At 35.2% G+C, this 17,563-nt stretch overlaps 1 long non-coding RNA gene across 1 annotated transcript in view; it reads left to right on the top strand.

Annotated features, from left to right (window-relative positions):
• Positions 1–16,944, top strand: part of LOC107078284 (uncharacterized) — a 40,812-nt gene extending 23,868 nt beyond the window's left edge. Inside the window, exons 2-4 of the long non-coding RNA XR_011189801.1 lie at positions 12,091–12,279; positions 12,402–12,449; positions 16,405–16,944. This is a non-coding gene — a long non-coding RNA (uncharacterized lncRNA). The remainder of the gene's footprint in view (positions 1–12,090; positions 12,280–12,401; positions 12,450–16,404) is intronic.
• Positions 16,945–17,563: the final 619 nt, after the last annotated feature.

The raw sequence follows: 17,563 nt of genomic DNA, 5'->3' as shown, positions 1-17,563 counted from the left end.
ATCTTCAAAACTATCACAGATCTATATAGAAATTTGTTAGTAACTCACTTTTAAATATTTTCTTTTTCCTTTAGTATCATTGCAGAAAATTGTATTACTATTATCAACTATAAGTGTGAACATCAGGTAAAATTGCAAGTAATGATTTAATTTTACACTTTTCACAGCATAAGGGTGTTTATATTGTAGATAAATAATTGCCTGTTTGCTTCTGTACAATTTGAAATAAACAATTTTCATTGCTTCTTATCACAAGACATACATTAAAGACATCAATCTGAGAGACTAAAATTGTATCTCCAGGACTTAAACTTGTTGGATAAGCTGCTGATGTTGCAAATCACTTTTTTTCTTTTATCCAAACACAGATGGTTAAGTTTGTTAGCCAAGCATGGAGACACTGCCATGCTACATTCTTTCAATTCCATTCATACATCTGATTAACAGAAATAATACAACTATATGACAATAACTGTTCTAGCATTACTACCTACTGAGTGAGCTGCTGTTAATGCAAATCATACGTTTTCACTTAGAGATAATGAATGGTTAACCTCTAACCCAGCCACAGAACATTGCATTTCTACACACTTTCTTTCTGCTGCTGGTTCTCTTCATTCTGAACCTCCAAGGATCCTGCTGACTGTCGTGGCTAAAAGTTCACTCCTTTTACCCCAGGTCGCATGTTTCTGTCCATCATGGAATCTGAGGTGGGTGACCTCATCCAATCCAGGCTATCCTATCTTTAATTTTCTGTACATCTGGTGGTACCCCAGCAACTTACATTTACAAGTGACCAGGCTCTGGTAGTAGACCTATGCAGGTTCAGTTGACACTCTCAAAAATATTTTCTCTATCAATTGCCTGGCAAATCTCAAGCCGAACTACTGCCTCATTCTTTGTTCACTCCTAAAACAATTTACAAAAACACAAACAATCAGGCACTGTATATATTGGTCTGTTGCACCAAATAGAATATTTTAACAGTGACAAATAAAACATTAAATACAAGTTCATATCTTCATTCATGTCTTCTTCAATAATAATGTATCTGATCTTGTAGTTTATTTAATTTAATTTTTAAAAAGGTTTTAAAGTAACTTCTTTTAAACAACATACTCTTGGCTTATACTATATATCCATCCATCCACTTTCACACTTCTTTAGAAAGATCATTTTATAGAGAGATCACTTTATTAGCCATATACAATTTCTTGCATTAGGAATTTGTCTTTTTGCATACCCCAACTTGGACTCCATGAGACACACAGGCAGACAGACAGGGAGAGAGAAGCTTGGGGTCAGAGCGCAAGGTCAGCCATTTATACAGAGCCCCTGGAGCAGCTGGGGTTAAGGTCCTTGCTCAGGGGCCCAACAGAGTAGGATTTCTCTGCCGGCTGTGAGATTTGAACCGGCAACTGTCCAGCCACAGGTGCAGATCCTTAGCAAAAGTGCTAAAGGTTCTGAGAGTGGCATCAACTCACCTCTTACTCCCTGGTAATGAGCTCAAAACTACAAGAATTGGTCATGATAGAATAAACAATATGATCATTACTTAAAAAAAAATAATTATTTTTTCATATGATGAGTAGTTGTGTTTGAAGTATAGAAAAGAGACAGGTAAGAGGGTAGTAGTGTAATCTTTTGAGAGTCCAGCAGATTTAAGACAGATCTTATTGTTGTGTAAGGCAGGGTCATCACCCAGTGCTAGATTAACAACATCATCAATCCTGTCAACTCACTTCACTGCTGTCATTGTCTGAATTTGTTTTGGAACAGCTCCAGGCTGTCAGAGTATTTCAGCTTCACTGACCAGTATATTTACTAGACCTATATCTAATAAAGCACCTTTGAGATTGTCACCTAAGATTCAGTCTAGCCTAACTACCATGTACCCAAGAGAACTATTGGGTCATACTAATAATTTCAATATTGCTAGGTATCAGTTTCTGAAAACTTAAAACAATATAGATGTTTATGTTATGTTAAAATCTTAAAATCTTAACATCTGTAACACTTATTTCCTTTTGGTAGCTCAGTAATCATTTTATAATGCTTTCCTGAATTTGTTTCCCTGACTTTTGCATCTTGACCTTGATACATGTAAGCTAAAAACACTCAAAACCTGCATTGATCAAGTTCCTGAATCAATTTGTTTCTAGCTAAATGAGAAGAAAGCACATCTCTCTTAAAAAAAACTTTGTTTTAATATTGATGTTATCTCAATCGTTTTTTTCATGACTTTGGTAGAAGTGCCGCACTGTATGTTATCTCAGATTATCAGATTGAGAGGAGGAATATAAAGGTGACATCTATATAGGATGAGAATTAGTATGATCTTTCCTGATCATCAAAAATAATATACTTAATGTATTTGGGTATTATAATTTAGGAAGTAAAATCAAAATTAAACAAATAATAGTTAGCCTCCATAAATTCACAAATTCATTTATAGATACAAAGTAAAGTTAGCATTCAGGAAAAAAAAATGTTTCACATTCAGGAAGAGGTAATTTTCACAGTGAATAGTTCAAGTTATTACTGTCTTTTTCAATTCCATTTGCTCCCTTGGGTTGCTAATCATTGTACTCTGCACAGCAACACTTTAGATTTCAATTTAATTTTTTGAGGAAAGTTATTATTTCTGCCATCCCACATTTTAAATCTCCTGGTCCTTTTCAATTTGTGGAAACAAATAGGTGCAATTCATAACCACACCATTTTTTTCCATTTTTACCATGAATATGAATACGCCTTAGCTATCGTTTAATTGCTTATTACCTAAAGCAATTGCTTTATTACCTGAATTTAACTGGATACCATCAAATGTGTTATGCTTTAGAAGGAATAATTTTCTTTTAGGATAAAATGGTAGTTTTTACATTTTTGCCAGACGGGTAAGGTTATATTCAGTACTGTAATTGTGCTAAAATTGCTGTAGAGTATATACGTTTTGAGTCTGAGCTGGTCATTAGAGATTTTATGATTGATGCATTAGATATTGCTCAGAAGTATTTACTATTACTATGTTATTTTTGTTATTTCTTTTGAAAGCTCCAATTCTGCTTATAGAGTCCCCCAATTACAGTCTACATTAAATGTTAAGGTGTGGTTAAAAAGCTTACATTTTCCTCTTTTTAGAAAATAAATCTAACTCATATGGAGGGTAAAGGGACAATGTCACTTTATGTTTTTTTTTATTTTTTTGTTCATTTGATTTTAATTTCTGGTTTTTGGTCTGCATTGTTAAGGAACAAAATAAATGATAAAATGTAGTTCATGTGAGTGAACCTACTTGCATTGGGCACCTCAGTTAAAACAAAAACCTAAGCCTATTACTTTTTGCAAGGTTAAGAACACCCCGATTTTGAAGCTGGTACTAGCCAGTTTTAAGTTCACAGTCATCTAGGAAAAGATAAAAGCTTTACAGCTTCATTTGCTCAAGGTTATTAAGCAATGGTGATGTAATTGTCAGAAAGGTTAAAAAAAACAATTACATTCTCCATCATTCTCCGTACCAGAGAAGGAGCGGGACGTGTTTATTTGTGTTTTGTATCATTGTTAAGGGTGTACTATGAAATCTATTATTGAACATCCAATTGGCCTCCAATATGTATTTTCTGAACCCCACCTGACAACTGACATGCCTTCTGCAGAGACCTGGAGAATTGAAGGAGTTTATTTGATTGTATTTAATTCACTTTTTGCTTTCTGCTTGTTTCCTTGTCACCTGCTGACTATGTATATGTGATGTTTCAGATCAGATTTTTTAAAGATGCGAAACAACAACCTCAGTTCTGACATATTTTTGCATGTTTCCTCTTCCCCTGTTGGGTGTATATGATGTACTGGGTGCAGATGGGTGTGGCTACTGTGGGGTGCAGTTAGCGCAGGAGCCCTCGACCTGTGAGCATACAGTGGTATGAACACAGAGGTGGGCTCCTGCCTTTTGGGAATCTGGTTGCGGCAAGGTATTAGGTTTCATTTTAGGTTAAGTGTATTCGTTTTGTTTTTTGTTCTTTCTGTGCCGTAACATCCCCTTTTCGTGTGTTAATAAAAGTGTGATCTTTGTGCTTAGGTTTTACTCACATCCTTTCAATATATATTTAAAAGACTTTTATTATCAATGAATCTGAATGCAAATTGCAGGGTTTCATTCGTCTTTGTTTAGATGAGAAATCTTTCTTTTTGGTGAACCAGCAGGTGGCACTTTTACTGTACATTTGAATTCTTAAATTCAAAGAAGTCTAGAAACCAGGAATGGGGATTATTCTTCATGAGTTGTTGTATTTTTGGCTTTCTAGGGATATTCAAGGTTGTTAAGATGTTCTATGGCTTTCTTTTATGTATTCTTTTACCAATCAATTGTATACTTTTAGAGTGAATTTAGCGTGAAGGAACAGTGAATTCAGAGCTTTTCTATACATGTGTGGAATTTACCTGTTGCCTGTTTACCTTGTTGCCATTTTGAGCTCTGGTCTTTGAAAATGACTCCTACAGTACATGGGTAGCATGGGATAAAGAAACACACTCATGCAGTTTTTTTTTATTCCAGCAATCAAATGTATACAATTTAAATATATTTTAAATATTTTCTTTAATATCCCATTTCATAATTCACTTTTTTCTGTTTGTTTTATTACACTAATTAAAACAAGTTGAAAAGCCTTCTTATTACACGCTAGTAGAAATTGTTTTGCTTATGATGGTCTTAAACTGAAAGTTTCGCAAATCAATTGTGTTTTAGTATTAATGAGAGGTGTTTAAAACCCATTCTTAATCTGCATGTATTAGCTTCTCTTATAATCACATTTGCAAACATCTTCCGAAGATGTATTATTTTAAGACTTTAAAACCTGTGACTTCTATTGCCAAATGTAGCAGCAGATGAACTTATAGCCTGATAGCCAAAATGTTATCAAAGATAACATATTTACCTTCCAAGGCAAAACATCATTATTTTACTCAGCCTCAAACACATTGAAATAGTTGTCCTTCTTTCTGTATTTTTTGCTTGTTTTCTCTGTAACAACCTTAAATTATATCTTTGTCAATCAAAGATATACTTAAGCTCTTACAAGAGCCTACTCTTCTAGTATTTAGCCTACTCATCTCTACAAAAGTTTTGTCCCTGTTTTTATATCTTCTGTAACATTAATCTAATGGTATTAAAAAGAAACACTACTTTTTGTGACTTGCATTTTGTATACTTCTGAGTCTCTATGTATCCATTGAAATGAATTGATATTCTGACTCTAAGTGTAATAATAAAATTTCAAATTTAAAAGAATTTGAAACTTGGCTTGTTTGTGGATAGCAAAATAGAAAGATGACAGAATTGAGGCTGCTATATTGCATCTTTAAAAAATCTGATCCAAAACATCACATACAGTAAACATACTCAAAACAAGTAGTGAATTACATACAATCAAGTCCTTCAATTCTCCAGGCCTCTGCAGATCTTTATTAAATATTTACATAATCTATCATGTAATGAAATCATAATAGTTTCAGATACTTAAACTTTAACTCAGACTTATATCAAATGACTGTATTGGACTGGAGTCCAACACAACCACTGAGCTACCATTTTAGAATGCACCATTGAATGTGGTGTATGCATAATGTTTGATTTCTGACAGAAAGATCCATATAAATATTTTGTGAATACTAGCAATAAAAACATGTAAATTACTATGAAGTTTCTCACTAAATATGTTTTTTCTATTTGTTTCCTGTGTCCATATCTGCTCTGAGTCGCTAAATATATATTAATTTAATTGTAAGAAACATCTTAATTAGGAGAGGTGTGAATCATGGTTATTGAAATATAAAGGTCAAATGTAGCTTTCTAAATTTGAAGCTCTAATCAGCACTGACAGGGAAACCAACAAGATGATAAACTGCATAGAAGTATAGATAGTAGCTACAGTATGCTGTTTGATTGTTTTATATACAGTACGTAAGTGTCTAATCTGCAAGAGAATTAAGATAATTTTAATACATAACTAACAATTAATATGAGGTCAGGGATAAAGTAATGTACAATATATGTGGCTGAGAAAAACAAAATATACAGCACAATTGATTATTAGTGACATTTCTAAATAATAGGAGAACAACTGAACCTAAGCGGAACTTATATTTGTTTTGTGCAATCCTTTTGAGTGAACAGAACACAGAAAGACTTCAACAATCCATAAATAGTATGTGAGCCTTGTGACTCACTCTTTCTGGAACAGACTGGACTGAAGCAAACTTCCACTATACTTTTATTCACTATCATCATTTTCCAATATTCCTCTGTGCCTTGTGTAATTTTTGTATCTTTGATTATTGAAATGTAACTAACCTTTGAGAACTAATATATGGCTTAAATAACAGCTTAAGAATGTTATTCAAAAGTGGTGCATAACCTTCGATTCAGGTCTTGTTTTATGCAAGGTCTTCTTATACTTGTATAACTAAAAGTATGTTCAACTGTGACTTTGTCCTGATAAAGAGAATTCTAAAGAAAGCAAGAAAGTTAAAAATTATTGTAAAAGTGTCCAATGATTTAAGTTAGAATCAACAAATTATTTTTATTAACCCACCCAGTATTGATGTTTTGTCTATACGTCTTGGCTCACAACAATGTCTCCAGAAAATTATAAAATAAAACAGAATAATGAAGGGAGGGTAGCATCCTCTGACCTGCCACCAGTTGAGCTGTTTGTCCTCTTCTGCAGAGACTTACAGGGGATATTGGAGTAATGCACATTCTTTACCAATGTCTCTGTAAGCCATCACAAGGTTCACTGTTTTGCTGAAAGCTGAGAGAGGTATGGCTAACTAATTCCAACCCTCCCCCTTATGACACTGAACCAAGTGTGCACTACCTCTTAGTGAATCACAGTCACAGTAGGATAGTGACATAACCCAGGCTGGAAGTGCAACATATGGAACACTGAATATCTTTATAGATTGAGGCAGTTAGTGAGCCACAGAAATCAATTTATTTTTAGCAATCTGACACTCCAGAAATCAATCTGAGAAAGTATAAATACACAAATGGAAAGGAAACACATTCTTTGATGCTGTGTGAATATTAGTATGCTTTCTCCTTGCTAAAATTCTATAACAACTTAAGAAACTTTACAAGTTTCTTGTAAAGAGGAAGCTACTATTCATCCTACTGTATGTGGCTTGTTTGGTTGTTAGTATGAGGAAGCAGAGGGTTACGGACTTTTACAGAATTCTAAATTTGTCTTCTGGAGGTAGAAGGCCAATCTACTGGGCTGCAGAGTAGCAGTGGAACAAGGACCTGAACAAAGTAGAATCTGGGACCTAGAGTTAAACCTAGAGAAAAAAAAGATAAAAACCCTTTATGATGGTGATGGTTAGAAGTGTAACTGGCTTGTTTAAATTACTGAGAGACTGAAAATGTCAGAGTTCTGAATGGATCTAAGCTTTTCATTTAAATTATTTTCAATAAACAACCTCCTAAACAAAGTTTTAAACTATCACCATTGTGTTAGAGTGATTCTAGTGCATTAGAAAGCAGAGGAAAAGAAGCCAATCTGTTGAGGTCAAAACACCAAGGTGTTACACTATATTAAATCCAAATACATAAACGTATACTATATTTGTCAGTCACAAAAATCACAGTGCCACACTAACACCCTGAAGGACATATATCACATGTTTAAATGTATTTCAAAAGCTTTAGGCCAGTTTAGTCTCTGAAAGATTTGAGATAAAGATGTGTTTATAGCTTGGCTGGGGGACCAACAACCTGGGCAAGTGACAAGAACATTGGGACAAACAGAACTACCAGCCAGGACCCCCTTTTACACAAACAGAACTTTTAAACAATACATATTTTTATAGTTGTTTATGACTATTTTAAGAAACAAGAAATTCATTGAATATAACTTTGCATAATTTGCAAAGATGAATAATTACAAGTAGAAGCCAAAAATAACATACCCTATTAATATTGATAGCAACAAATGAGGAGAACCCATTATTGATTATGTACAGCATTTAACAGCTGATATACAGTATGGTTTTAGAAATACAGACCTAAAAATAAAATTGAGATTGTAAAGTTTAGAAGCAAACAAAGCTGTGACAGAAGGTCTCTTACAAAGAGAACAGTCATGGCAAAGAAAAGAGAAAAGCAGAGGCCTACCAACTCATTGTAGAATAATTGCAACAGAGGCAGAGGCTGAAACAGTTTAAGACAGACATGAAAATAAGGAACATAGGACAACAACATTGCTGGTGCAGAGGCCCAGTTTGACTGGCAGAAGCAACAAGAATTAAGATAAAAATGGGGGGCTGATGGAGCAATTGCAAGGTGGAAGCCATAAGGAAAGGAGTTGTGCTTTTAGCCTGTATGAAGTCTGATTGAGGGAGTAATAATTAATTAATATCAGGGGGTGCTGATGCTTTGGCAAATTGTTGGGCTGGCTTATTTGTTTGATGCATTTGAAGAACCTGGTCTGAAAGGAGAACCTATTGTACCCCTGCAAATATTAGGCAGCAAGGGCCAGTAGACTGGCACAAGCAGGAGACATGGACTCCATGGACTTTTGGATTGGGCACAAGAATTAGAAAGTATTCCAGGGGCTGACACTGTGCCAGTAAGATGTCAGTCAGGTGTCCAAAAGTTCAGATACCCATTGTCTGAACCCTAGGTAGGATGTCTGTATTGAAAGGCAAAATTAAGGTCACAAGAGAAAAAAAAGATGAAAAGATAAAGCCAGGCCCTAGGGCATAGGAAATCAGAATAGAAGATAAAGAGTTCAATCCATATAGCATGCCAGTGCAGATTGAGAGGCAGAGGTAGAAACGAAATGGGTATAAGAGAAAGGATGAACTGCCTGGGGCCAAAGGCACAGTGGGTAGGATTTGTTAAAGAGTAGGTAAAATTAGAGCAGGAAGCTGGCTGGGACAGCAAGGGAAGGATTGGGAGATTAAAAGCAGTGGCAAAGATTGAGATTCATTGTACAGCATTGATAAAAAATATGAAATCCTCTACTTACACTATAACACATCTGTTGTATAACACAGATGGAGATTCCTTTTTAAAGCAGAGGTTTTTCTTCCAATGTACAGTCAATATGTCATTGAAGTGAGGAATAGTTTCTTTGAGGGAAATCTGAATCAAACTGATAACTGTTGCATACAGAGTGTTTGTTAGGATTAATCCCACTGGCAAGGGGACATCTGCTGAACAATCCTCATTGCCAGATGTCAGTAATGTCAGCTTTGTCTACATAATTCTGAGTAATAAGCAAGGAAACACCTACATTAAGCATTGCCCTGTTTACTATCTTATGTAAAACGTTTTGGTCAACTGATAAAAAGAGTTTTTGATCTTACATGGAGAGAATGTGAGTAGAATACAACAACTCAACACAGACGTGTACCACAAGTTGGAGAATGTGGAGCTATTAGGAATGGCATTTATTTTTTATTTCAAACCACAATGCTGCTGTGCCGCCCTCGATAAAGAAGTATAGGAGGAGTAATTCAAATTAAACCAGATGTCTCTGGAGATTTGTGACTGTAGCATATAAGTACTGTATATTGAAAGAAATGTACAAGGGCATCTAAACACAAAAGCTTGTATACACACAGACCTTGATGCAAATCACATGTGACAACAGTTCATTGCAGAACTATCCTTAATAAGCAAAGAAGCATGTAGAGAATCTGATGTATTTTCTGAAATGTTCATTGGTATGATAAATTGAAGTTATAGAAAAATAAATATATTTATGCTTCTCAGAAAAATGAACATGCATTTTCGTAAAAAAGTATAGTCTTATTAAGAAAGAAAGTTTACCACATCTAGATTTAAACACTGAGGTAACAGCAATGTTATGAAGCTAATTCAATAGCTCAAGGTCTGTCTTGTCATCATGTAATTTTGAGAGATAATTTATATTGTATATTGTCTGAGGCATCCACTTGAGTTCATTATTTAATTTAATTAATTGAGAGTGACATTACATTAGAAGATTATGAAAAAGGCAGTTACTGATTACAATCAGCATTAACATGTTCCCACTTGGTCAGTTTTTAAGATCACATGGCCTCAGCTTTCATTTTTACGCTGACGATACTCAAACATACATCCATACCAAACCCGACACTGATGTGGCTGTCTCTATTCTATCTAATTGCATCTCTGACATAAAAATTTGGATGACTCAAAACTTCCTTCATCTTAACTGTTTGATTGAAGTCATGCTTATTGGTACCCCCCATCAACTTCGTAAAGCCAGTCCTGTAACCCTGTCTGTAGATGGCTCTGTACTTGAGCTTCAATCAAAATTGAAAAACCTTGGGGTTATTCATATTTTTTTCACCTTAGAAATATCACAAGACTACGCCCTATGCTATCATTAACTGTGGCTGAAAAGCTGATCAACATATTTGTATTCTCTCGAATTGACTACTGCAATGCTCTACTCCCTGGGGTATCTAAATCTACTCTGAACAAGCTGCAGTATGTCCAAAATTCAGCAGCCAGAATCCTGACCAGGTCTAGTGCAAGTGTTCATATTACTCCTATTCTGGAGTCCTTGCACTGGCTTCCGGTCAAATTCCGCGTAGACTTTAAAATCCTCATGCTCACCTATAAGGCTTTACATGGCTTGGCACCTCAATACCTGTCTGAACTTTTATCGCCCTACTCCCCACCTCGCAACCTCCGCTCTTCAAATTCTGCCCTCTTTACTGTCCCCCAAGCCCGTCTACATTGTATGGGCGACAGGGCCTTCTCCTGCTATGACCCCAAGCTCTGGAACTCTTTGCCCAAGGATATTAGAGAGTCACCTTCTCTAAACTCCTTCAAATCCAGTATCAAAACCTTCTTCTTCAGAAATGGTTCCATTCTTCACCCCTCTGCTCTTCTTAATACCACCTTCCACGGTCTCCTCTATTGTAATTGTTGTATTGTTGTAATTACAATTGTGTCCTATCTTGTGAAATCTTCTTATTTATTGTTGTAGTCTTCTTATTTATTGTTATTGTCATCCTGTAAAGCGCTTTGAGAAGCCACCTTTAAAGGCGCTATATAAAATAAAATTTATTATTATTATTATTATTATTATTATTATTATTATTATAAACACACACAAAATATATAACTTGAAGGTTTTTGGTACAATGTGAAAGAAAAAGAAAATAGGTTTAACTTCGTAACAGGTGCCTTCAATAATCTCTGAACAAATATTTTGGGTTGCCAGTTTTATGCACTTGCCAGTAATAGATAGAATAAGCAAATTAAACAGACTTGAAACAGGCAAGATGGGGTATTTGTTAAAGTAGTCCTCAGTATCACTCACAGTCATATATCTCATTTGAAATCCTGTTTTGAAAATATGCTGTAGTGAATCATATCCTTTATACTGGTATTGAGGTACCTCAGACATAGAATTCCTGCTGCAGCAATCCTATTTTTTTTATATTTGTTGCCACCAGTTTTCATTTCATTATTGCTGTGTTGATGTTCCAGATTTCTGGATATCAAATGAATACTGACCCTTCTCCAAGTAAGAAAAATCTGAACAGATTCAATTCTCCTGACCTAATTAAAATGGCCACTCAATTGAGATGAAGGTACTATTGCTTCAAACTGAGATGGCAGCGGTGAGCTTACATATTGCTGTTAAAGGCATGGACTTTTTCAGATTTCAAATATTCAGTTATTGGTCTAAAAACAGGACTTGATCTCCCATAAACAGAGGAAACAGAAAAAACTACTTAGTGGGCCTGTAGTAAAGCTTGAGTGTATGGAACACAAGATAGTGGAGATGGAGGACTGCTCCCATCACAACTTTTGCATTGTGGGTTTGCAGGAAAAATGAATTGGGACAATCAAATTGAATTCTTGGAAAGGATAATCACCTATTCATTGTTTCCAGCTCTATTACAGTACAAATGGTCATTCTAAGGGCATATAGAACCTATGGAGACCTCTCTTGATTAGGTTACAATAAGTGCTGATTGTTTGCTTTTTTATTTCATTACTACACTGAATGACGGTCCAGCCCCTTTTCACATTGGGGGATCTGTTCTGTACATTTTCTCCAGACTGTAGCCTAGCAACTGCCTAGAAGAGACATGCATTTTCAGGATTGAAGATATTACTCCAGTCCCTCCTGTTCTTCCACACTGTGCTCAGATTCCTCCAAGCTGGCTCACAGTGTCTGTTTACTGTACGTCTGCACAGGAGTTGGAGGAGTTCATGTGATCTGAAGGTCTGCTTTCTTCAGATTGAAGGTAATCATGTTAATTTTATTCATTCTAAAAATGTTATTTGCTGCTGTCACACTAGTGACAATTTGCAGGTCCTACACCACTTAGCATTTTTAATGTTTCTAGGACCTTTCTCCCCACAACAGGTTTTTTGTATCTCACAGACCCACCAGTCCACCTTCAGAACAACACAAGTAAGTAGAAATGAATCATCGCTCGATTATTACTGTAGCAATTTCTACACATCCCTGCCTAACTATAAAAAGAACATGCTACTCACTCAAAAAAATATAACTTCCTCATTCTGTCAGTCCCATATCAAATGTTCTGTTATACTTCCCCCTACTTTATGCTCCAGGTAGATCAAATGAGACCTACAGTAACTGGCTGTTGACCAGGTGCTACAGTGCTGTGTCCCTTCTTGCTCTCTCCTCTGTCCCCATGTCCCTAGTCTTGTCGCCTGTTACACAGCACTACAGAGTCTAATGTGGCATAACTGACTGTGTGGTAATTGCGCACTGGACAAACAATGTGTCATTCCATTTTTGTTCATTATCTCCTGCCCTATTGAACCAGGAAGGCTAAGACACCTTGATTAGAGGAAAAAAGCAAATACAGACAAAAACACCAAACCTGTCAAAAACACTGGCCATTATGTAAATGCATAAAGTCAATTGTTTCAAAAACAAGATAGCTAGTAGTGAAGATAATGGACCCTATGCGGTGGTTTTGGAAACCAAACCAATGCCGATGGTAATGAAAGAAAGCACGGTCAAATGGGTTCAGAGCAGTGGTTTTAAAACCCAGGTTCCAGATCCAGAAATTGTAATCCAAAAGGAAAAAAGTCAAAGTCCGTTAACCAGAAAAGCACAGTTGTCGGACGAAGTTCCAAGGACGAGATTCAAATATTGTAGATTAAAGTTAAGCCATTGTCACTAAACACTAAACAAGAAGAAGACACTAGCACAAGAGGAGTGTAGTTGAGCTCACCAAGAAAGTTCCTATACTGAACATGGAATGAGCTGTGAACTAGGCTAAAGTAGTTTGGTAAATGTTGCTAAGGGAGATATCTGATTGGTTATCTTGTTAAAGGTAAATTAGACCTTCCCGTGTAGGCTGAGGTAGATGTTCACGGGCAGGGTACCCTCTGTGGTCGGGGAACCAATCTCTTAACAGTCAATATAGCTCTCATGCCATTGCCCTTCACCCACTTTTGACACTTTATGAAATTTCTTTGTTACAATTAATGTTTTTTTTCTGTGTCTTTTTTACTTCTTTCCTTTTGACTGCTATGGTGACAAGCAGTCTAATTTTATATGAGTTTCTGACTCACATACAAGAAAGAGAGGGAAAGGGCTCCTTTTTAGGAAGGTCACTTCTGTCTCAATTTGTGTTTTGAAGCTGTCATGTACTGTATATTGTACATTTTGCATTCAATACATTATTTTTTAACTTTGAAACAGTTTACATTTAGTTCTGGAATATGTATAGGAAAAACTATCAAACTTAAAAAAGTACTTACAGTATGTGGATATGCTGCAGAAGAAAATTATATATATTTTATATAGTTTATATATACACAGGAATATATATATATAGTAGGTCTGCTGATATTACCATGTGACAGCCAACTCATGCAGAAAACACAACAAAATGGTCCTTTATTTGAATTACAAAGACATTTTCAATTATTTCTGTTGAGCGGCAGTGGGAGATTAATAAGGAGACCTTCATGTTTGAAAACTAATATTTCAAATAAAATAGAAAGTTTTTTCTTGTTAATGCCCCAGACTTTAAAACCCCAGACTTTAAAACCAGATTCTTTTTAATCTCATGGCCAAGTTCCTGCTGGAATTTGTTGAGTTCAACGTGATTCTGTATGCAGATGTGAATGCTGTTGTGAATCATATACTTGGCAGACTTTTCCCCAGAATTAATCATATTTTAATTCTGTCTCTACCCATGTTGCTATGTTGCAGATTAGTGCTATAATATCTTCATGTGCCCCCGGATGATGTTTTAATATTATGCACTGAAAGAATGTTTTGAACACAATTATAATCATTTTTACCACAGTTCAGTGAACATCACCTGCATACTGTGAGATGCAGTGGAAACGTTTATGTAAGATAATTCTATTGTATTTGCACATTACTGCATACAGTAAATATTTTACTGCTGAATAAGAAACCAAGTTGGCTTTTCTAGAACAGAATTTTTCTGACAATGATGCAGTGGAACTCAACCTTCTTGTAGATTTAAAAATAATTGCTATAATTGAATCTGTCGATTCAACATCATGCTAAATTTCTTCCACAGAGATCTAGACAGAACTTTAACTTTAAAAGCAATCAAACCAGCCAGGTTTCAGATTTTGTAGATGTGAACACTTTGTTTTTATTTTTCCTCTAAATAAATTGTATTCAAATACAATGCTGATAGACTCCACACGCATACAGATGCAGCCATTCAAAACAAACGGGGTATAAAAAACTCAATATGGTGTCCACAATATTGCTATTTTAGTTTTTCAAAGAAATGTTTGTTAAAAGAAAACTCATGGCAGTAGCTGGATTTGAACACCTCTTACTTATAAGTCAATCACTTAAGCCATCAGGCCACAGATGTCAAGTACTGAAACAGCCGTACACATATCACTAGAAAGTCTTATACTACTTTTTGTGCTACAGTACATGAATATAATTATATCATTATTAATTTCTTTAGATACGCGATACCATATTATATTTCCTATTAATCAGTACAACCCTATTAATTCTAAAAGTATGCTTCAGTTTACTCCGGTGTCGAGCGTATTTGCAGAAAAGCTTAAAACTATCACTTTTCTCACAAAGTACTGTATAGTGTATAAACGTACAGTAACATGGTCAGAAGGAGCAAGGAGCACGTAAAAATATTTGCGAAATAACCACATGTAAGACTTTGATGCTTAAAATGTTTAGGGAGAAATGGAATACTGGTGTGTATTTTTTCTTTTAAATTCCAAGACCAGCAATATACAGTTTACATAATATGTTTATGTTCCTAAATTAATATCATTTATGACCTTCACATGCATTATGCTCCTAGTCTTTTTATGCTCAGCTACTAAAATTTCCATTTAGTGGTAAAATTCCATATAAATATTCAATATTAAGCGGATTGAAATGTGCACAGTAAAGAGATTAAATGATTAAATCTTTTCACTACGAGTGCCCCTGTCTGTCATTTTGTCCAGCCAATCACTTACCGTGGTAGGGCGTGGTGGCGCAAGCGTAGATGCCCGTGGTACGGGTTTGTACCGTGCATTTTGAATGGCTGCATCTGTATATTTTATTCTATACAATTTGGACATTCAATCTGGAATTTTTTTCCCCCTACTTTTACCTACAGAACTGTCTGTACTTGAATCACATACAGTATATCTCCATCTGAGTCAGAAGAGGTGGTCAGGACATGACAATGGATAAATTGTCTGTCATTGAAGTGATCCCTCCTGAATGTTATCTGACTATTTGTCCCAAATAGGTCATCTTCTACTTGAGATGATGTATTATACCATCCAGAGGATCTTGGTTTTCTATGGGATACAGTAAAAGGCTTCATTATAGAAAATTCTATTGTATTTGCATTTCAAATGCGTTAATCTCATCATTGCAAAATTACTGAATAGTAAACCATGCTGATTTTTCTATGGGTTGCTCAACATTTCACATTTTCTGTGGCCACTGCCTTTAAAATAAACCTTGTTATAAAGGTAAGCAACAGCTGTTTTGTGAAGTTTCGTACTTAAAGAGTAGAATTATTTATTTTTAATGGCTTCAGAATTAGCCAGTTTTGAGATTCAACAGCAAAGAACACATTGTAAACATTTCTATTTTTAGACAAAATACAGATCCAATGCAAATACTCTGATATCCAACGCAAATAATCTGCAATTTCAGATTTTTATTCTAAATTATAAAATCATAATTTTAATTAATCTCCAATTTATTAACCTAGACTACTGAGAATTTCCTGACCTACAGCGGCAGCAATTGTGTACTTAATGTTTGATCCTGGTAATGTTTTGGAAATGATAGAGCTAAATTAGAAGAACATTTCAGAATTCTGCATGACTAAAAGTTTCTGTCTATTCCTATCTTTCAGGTATTCATACGTAATTTCAGTTTGTCTCTCAAACTGGTTACTTGATAGACTCTGCTACCAGCACATTGCAGATTACTTCCAAGATAGGTCATGGCTTCAACACCTTCCACATTGTCACCTCCCATTGTTCCTTGATTCTGACCCGAATATCATCTTAGTCTTTGTCCATTTGATATTCAGATCAAAGGACATTCCTTAATCTGCATGATTTCTAGTGAAAAAAGTATGTAAAACACTGATTACTGAGGATCTCTGCCAGGAAACTCTTGTCCTACCAGCTGGTGCACTTCTGGATTCAGTCAATTGATGGCAAGAACATATTTGGAACAAGTGTGTAACCCTGGGAGACTCTACTGCATTCCTCATCATGACTTGGTTTCAACTGACAGTAACCTTTTTACAACACCTTCATCAGCTGTATTATTTTTGGCGGGAGTCCCAAGAATTGGAAAAGGAGCCACATACTATAGAGTTGTGATAAAGTGAGTCAAATGCAACTCAGGACCCCATACACTATCTTATCCATTAATCTTAGTGATATACATCAGAAGTGAATATTAGAGTATTAAGTATGAGAATGTAGTCTGTAGTTTTTGACCAGGTGTGAAGCTGCTTTGCTTTTTATGTCAGTAGTGTATGTTTATTAAGGATAAGACCATTTTTTTCCAATAAGTAGACCTCATCTAGGCACACATAGTATTAGATGATTTTGTTTACATTTAATATCTATATTAAGTTATACATTGTACAATTCCTGACAGTCAAGGTTTTCAAAAAGTGTTTTTTCTTCCCCAATGAATTGCATTTTTATTAACTCAGCAAAGATAAACCTTGATGCCCACAACTTTATCACAAATATGTCCATGTGAGTTTTGATAATTTTATTAGCAAGGTTGCTTAATATTTTCAAAGTACAAATATATGCAAGGGCATTGTATAACCTTATGTCAACAAGGACCTGCATATCTACTCCCAGAAAATAAAAACTGTTTGCATTTCACAGATTTTCCAAGATGAATGTGGAGTTATAATAATAAACAGAAATGTACTGTTGGATTGAATTTGTTAAGAAGACAATGCCTTTCTTAAATATTGTCAGAAAAAGCCCTGCAATGCAATGGTGTGACTATAAACAGTATATATCTAGTATTTGGCAAGT

Source organism: Lepisosteus oculatus, chromosome 6 (genome assembly GCF_040954835.1).
Source record: "Lepisosteus oculatus isolate fLepOcu1 chromosome 6, fLepOcu1.hap2, whole genome shotgun sequence".
NCBI classification, from domain to species: Eukaryota; Metazoa; Chordata; class Actinopteri; order Semionotiformes; family Lepisosteidae; genus Lepisosteus; species Lepisosteus oculatus.
Note: the sequence above shows the minus strand (reverse complement) of the source record. Positions and strands in the feature narration are given on the sequence as shown.